Below are 6,721 nucleotides of genomic sequence, written 5' to 3' on the forward strand. Positions count from 1 at the left end.
TTCCTAGCTTTGCTTAAAATGAGGTAACTTCCAGACCATACCGGTATTCTAAAGAGTAGGCTCTATCAGAATAAGTTCAGATTCGTAATTCTAAGTCAGATTCGGATTAGTTTTGGAAACGAGCATGCTTAAATTATTCCAAGTGTGTATTATATATTAGAGGAATATGTTTGATAGTCATGTTTGAATATGTTGGACACTAATATTTTAAGAAATTAAAGAGCTCGGATAATATAGCTTGAGCTCATTGTCTTTCTATAATGGTCAATAGAAAGGTAGTGAAGATATCCATTGCAGGCTGAATGAAGAATATGAGTTTTTGTTTAATATTTCTTAGGGTAAACTACTCAAATGACCACTTAATTATGCGGGTGGTGTCGATATGACATCCATAATTTCAGTTTTAGCAATTTGACCACATAACTATTTAAGTGGTTTCAATGTAGCCACTTATAGTTACAAAACCATTGGCGCAGCTGATGTGGTTGTTATTGACTAACGGCGAGTCAGAGGTCCACATCAGTTACGTCGTTTGTTTTGTAACGGCAAGTGGCTATATCGTAACCACTTAAATAGTTATGTGATCATATTACCAAAATTAGAAGTATGAAGGTTATATCGACACCAACCTTATAGTTAAGTTGTCATTTTAGTAGTTTGCCCTATTTCTTATTATATTTGAATTCATTTTTTATATGTTTGTTATTTGAATATTGCTACCCAATACACATTCAAACCAAGCGAGCAGCATCTGCTAAAATATTTGCTTTTATTAAAAAACTAAATAAAAATTAAATATATGAAATTGATATAAAATATTAAGAGGTAAACTACAGTGCTTGTCCTTTTAGTATTCATTATGTCTTATTTTGGTCACTTGTTTTTAAAAAGTTATATTATAGTCACTTTTGTTTTCGATTTGTCTTATTTTGGTATTGGACTTAGGGGTGAGCAACGAAACCGAGAAAACCGAAAAACCGACACGAACCGAGTAAAACGGTTCGGTTCGGTTCGGTTTGGCTTTAAACGGTTCGGTTTTCGGTTCGGTTTAAATGCTTCATTTTTTTGATTCGGTTCGGTTCGGGTTTTCCATATGGAACCCATTTGTTCCATATTGAACCGAATAGGCAATTTTTGTAAAAAAAATTATAGTTTCAAGTGATTTTTAATTGAAAAACCGAAAAACCGAACCGAACCGAAAAACCCGAACCGTTAAAAAACCCGAACCGAACCGAAAAAACCGGTTTCGGTTTTTTTTGGTTTTTTAACTATTCGGTTTCGGTTTCGGTTTAAATATTGAAAAATCGTTTATTTCGGTTCGGTTCAGTTTTTGGTAAAAAACCGAACCGAACCGAACCGAATACACACCTAATTGGACTGTTAAGTATTGTTGGTTTGATGATTTAATACGATACTAGAAATATTTAAATTTTATTTAACCTTTGAATTTTAGACATAATACTAATTTGGTGCTAAATTTTAGATAAAAGATTAATTTAACCTATAAACTTTAGATAAAATATTAATTTAACTCTTGAATTTAGTCAAACAAATTGCTAATTTGATAGATTTAAAATTTGTAAAGTTCTACATTTAGTCTTTTATATTTATAAATTCAACCTTAATTATAAATAATTTGATAAATTTAATCCTTTAAATTCACAAATCTTATTAATTTGGTCCGAAAGCTAACCAAACCGTATGAAATCCAAAACAAAGAAAAAGGTATAACCCAAATTGTTTTTATTTTGGCCTCATGATTCTGGAAAATCTTTGAATATTATTCAAAATCCCAAGTCAAAGTTAATTAAAATCGATTTGGCTATTTATAACCTTAAAATTATTTTATTATGGCAATCATTTTGTGTACTCCTTTAATTGAAGAAATGCTGTGATGGAGATTAAAAAAATTAACTCCTTTAAAAAATATTCACGATTGTGATACTTGTAATGATTGTAGTAACAAATGTTATGTTCACAACTATAATAAACGTTGCACGATTGGAAATCCGATTGCAACCATAATGTAAATCCTTGTAACAAGTGATTAGTGGTTGGGATAGTAGAGCCAGAAGAGAGGAAAGATGGGTTTTAAAAGGCGCGCCTCGAGTGCGCCTAGGCGCAAGGTGCAGCCGGACAATGAAGGTAGCACCCACCTATATTGGGACGAGGCGATTTACCGGAGGCGCGTGCCTGTGGGTTTTAGGTGTCGGGCGCAGAGCCTTTGCACTTTAGCAGAAAACCATATTAAATAGGAAGAAGAGGAAGAGAGACAGTGAGAACAGGAAAAGTAGAAGAACGACAGGACATGAGAAAGCGGCAGAAAACTCTCATTTATTACCCTTTTATCATTCCAACCCTAACCCTAACATATATAAAATTACTAATAAATCGACCCAAATATATAGCCCACTTATAACCCCGTAGACTCAACCTAGATGGTACGCCCAAATCTAGGCGGTCATATAGCGTATTCAGAGATCATTTTCATATTCAAAATGCACTTTAAGTCCATTTCAGTAAATGAATACGAATAATGGTAAAATACAAAATACATAATTGTAAATATATATATACATATCATTCAAAATCTATATGAAAACAAGTTCAAAACAAAATATCGATAATACAAATACATACAGATGAAAGTAAAAGCACGTGTCACCAAACTATAACAAAGATAGGCGTAATAAAATATATAGTAAAACAAACGGAATTAGTCGATCCTTCTTATGTCAAGTCTACTAGCCTATTGTTGGATAATATTTGAAAAGTTAAAAATTAAAGAATAAGCTAAAAAGTTCAGTGTGCTCCTTGCGGTGTATAAAAACATAAATATAAAATATTTCGGTATAAGTTTATTTATAAAATATGATTTCTAAACATGAATATTACCCATCCAAACACCATAATGTGTAGTTTCCCTGAACCATACACCCACTGAACACCCTGTAAAGATCTTATACTGATAGCATAAGGTCCTACGGTAAGGTCTTAGCCTATGCACAAAACATATGAGCCTACGTAAGGTCTTACAAGTCATAGACTAGGTCCGAGATACTTCCTCCAATCATATCTCCCCAGTGATAGTAAATATGCATGAATTTGAGTGAAGATAGTGGTTTAACTTAATAAAATATTAAAACATGGCATTTTTTTGAATCAGATACAAAACAGTAACTAGATATCATGTCAGAAATATACGGGTATCATATATCATAAGTCAAAGCATGAGGTAATACATATATCATGCAGTTTGAATATTTAACATTATTAGTACCTTCAAGAAAATAGAATCCCATATTAATTCCATAATCAAATCCCAAATAAATAAGTAAAAATGCTAAAAATACTAAGCCTTTTTAGATTAATGGGCTTGATTTGGGGCTTTTGGGTGAGAATTTGGCAAAACAGATAGCAAAATCAAACTTAGGACGACAAAAAATTCAAGAGAAAGGTTTTCTAAAAAGTCAACTCCAATCAACATTCAACGTCAGCGATCAATGGCGACAGTTACTGAAAGCGGCTCGACTGGACTGATTTGGGTTCGACCTGTTTGAGTTTGGGTTTAGGCTGAAGGGTTTACGGGTCGAGTCGGATGCGGGTACAAATCGGATCAGACAGGTCGAACACAAGTTAGCGGCTCGTGAGGTGTCGTTTGGTGATGAAAAAAATTATAAAAATATTTTTAAGCGTTTTAAGACACATACCTAGCTCGGTTCACAACGGTGAACAGCGGAGAGCTCGATTCGATAACGTCGGGAATTCATTTCACCTCATCCCTTCATACGTTGTTGACTATTACAACAAGACAAACACTATTACACTTGGGACGAAGTAAGAAATCTAATGGTACAATAGGTGTAGCAACTGGAGAAATGATCGGCGACGAAATAATGCTTGAAGTTTACTCAGAGAATGTAATACCCTAAATGATAGGTCAGTAACTATTTTGAAAAAAAAATTAAAAATTTGGGGGTTTAATTTAATAAATGTTAAAGTATAAGGAATGATTTGAGTAAGACCAATTAGTAAGAAAAGGATAATTGAAAGGGCATTTTGGTCCTTTGGAAGGAAATGAAATTAAAACTTTTAAAAGAATACGAATTTAAGAAAAAAGGGAAAGTAAAAGATTAGCTAAGTTACTTACTCCTCTTCTTCTTCCTCCCATGGGTTGTGCTCTCCTCCATAGAAAAGGTAAATTTTGTTTAGCTAGTTCTTCCTTCCGACTATGGTTTTCTATTTAAGTGATATGTAAGCCTAAGGATGGGTTAAAGAATATTAAAACTAAGAAATAGAAGTTTTATTTGAGATTAAGGGAAATGGGTTTTTGAATGATATGTTGATATATTAGTTTTTATTGAGGTTTATTAGTATATTTGACTTGTCAAAGGAGTGAATAAGAGATTACAAGCATTGGATATGATTAAAACATGTTAGAAAAAGTGGAATGCTTTTTAGTTTGAGATGTTCTTTGGAGATTTTAGATTTTATAAGAATCTAAAAAAGTAAAGTTAGTTGGGTTAAGTAAAGAAGAGTTTAATAGTACTGTTGGTGGTAAAAGTAAGAGGTTTAAGGAAAATTTAGTAAAAATCGGGCTGAAAAATGGTAAATCTAGGTAGGAGTATCGGTATTGGAAGAACAATATCAATACTATAGGTTTAAATGGGTAGAAATGCGATGAACAATATTGGTTCTGATACAATTAGTATTGATACTGATGGGGTATCGATACTAAAAGGAAAGTATTGGTACCATGGATTACAAAATGCCAAAATATTATCAATACTGAAAGGGAGTATCGGTACCATAGTATAGAAGTATCGATACCAATGTAAGGGTACCGATACTATTGAGCCTGGAATTATAAGATAGGCTTAAATTGTTATAGAAATTGAAATAATAGTACTTTTAGTATTATTAAAGTATAAATGTTAGGGAATATACTAACATTTGGTATGATATGTGTCTTTAATGGATGCTTGTGTAGATCATAATCAAGTTTCTGAATCTAGCAAGAACAAGGGTAAAGATAAAGTTGCTGAGTAGTCAGACATCATTACATTTTTTTAGCAAGGATTGTCAGGTGAGTACATTTATTGTATTTATTTGAGATGAAAAAGATTCATAATTATTCAAATTAGAATGTTTTAATTTAATGTATGTTTTATGGTTTCTAATATGTTTTTGTTACATAAATGAAATGAATAACGGTGCATTAAAGGCATGAAAAGATGCCATAAATGAAATGCATAACGGTGCATTAAAGGCATGAAAGGACACCATAAATGAAATGCATAATGGTGCATTAAAGGCATGAAAGGATGCATAAATGAAATGCATAACGGTACATTAAAGCATGAAAGGATGCCATAAATGAAATAATGAATAATTATTAAAGAATAATGGAAAATGTATATAAATAAAGGTATGATGAACATACTAAGAATGTTATAGTGATAGTATGAAAGAAATATGGGTCAGATAATAGGAACTTATCTAATCCTTATGGATGACACAAATTATTTCAAAACCAAATAATCATGATATACTTATGTATACATTAATGTTTCTTTACAATATTATGTCTCACTAAATAACTATTTAACATTTGTTGATTTCACTTGTAGGTGAAGGCAAAGATTAGCCAAGTAAGGAGTGCAACAGTATCAGAAGCTATCATCAATTAAGGTTGACTCGTCAGTAACAATAGGATAATCCAGTTTATTTTGAAAAAATTAGTTGGCATGTAATTAAAGTACGAAAAATACTCTGAATTGTATTTAAGTAGAACCTCGTAACAGATTCCAATTAATGTTTTACTGTAGATAAAAAATGTTATGTTTTAAGAAATATGTAAACAAAATTTTACGGGTTTTCAAATTTAGGAAATATTTTAAAAGTAATGTGACATATGTATGTCATGTACGGAAAAGTATACGGGAGATGGGTGTTACATTTATTGGTATCAAAGATACATGTTTAGTCGATTCTAGGTCGAAACTAGTTTTATTTGAAAATAGAAAATATATTACATGCCATTGAGATTTTTACTGATATGGTGTCATTAGAGTATTATTGATGAAACTCCTTACTGATTGTAATGTTATTATTATTGTGTATATCTTACTAGATGTCATAATCTTCAAACTCTCGAAGAGCGAGGGAACAAGAGATGAGAAAAGGAACTGATAGCAAAAGTTATGAGGCTAATAGTGAACAGCCGATCCCATCTGAAGATGCTAGTGCGCCTGTACATCAAGGGATTCCAGTGCCTAAGTTTGGAACTTTATACAAGCTCTTGACGCCATACTAACTCAATTTCAACCTCACCTACTCCTCTAGCACTGAGGATGTTGATTCCAAAAGAGCTGAAGAGCTTGGAAGCTCCAGAGTTTCGGGGAGAAGAGGGTGAGGGTCTTACGAAGGCTGACTTATGGCTAAATGATGTTATAATAATGCTCAAAAGTCTTCAATACTCGGATCTGAAAAAAATTGAGAGGAGTTATATCTTTACTTAGAGGATCAGCTCGAGTATGATGGTCAAATACTATGATGTATGCACCACCGGAGCAAGTAACATGGCAATTCTTCCTGGAAGAATTCAAGAACAAGTATGTGGGTGAGTAGTTCAGACGAGCAATGCTGTTAAAGTTCCTTAATTTGAAGTAAGGTGATTGAGCCATATATGAGTTCAAGGCTGAGTACAACAAGTTGAATC

Source organism: Hibiscus syriacus, unplaced genomic scaffold, assembly GCF_006381635.1.
Source record: "Hibiscus syriacus cultivar Baekdansim isolate YM2019G1 unplaced genomic scaffold, ASM638163v2 tig00111067_pilon, whole genome shotgun sequence".
Taxonomy (NCBI): domain Eukaryota; kingdom Viridiplantae; phylum Streptophyta; class Magnoliopsida; order Malvales; family Malvaceae; genus Hibiscus; species Hibiscus syriacus.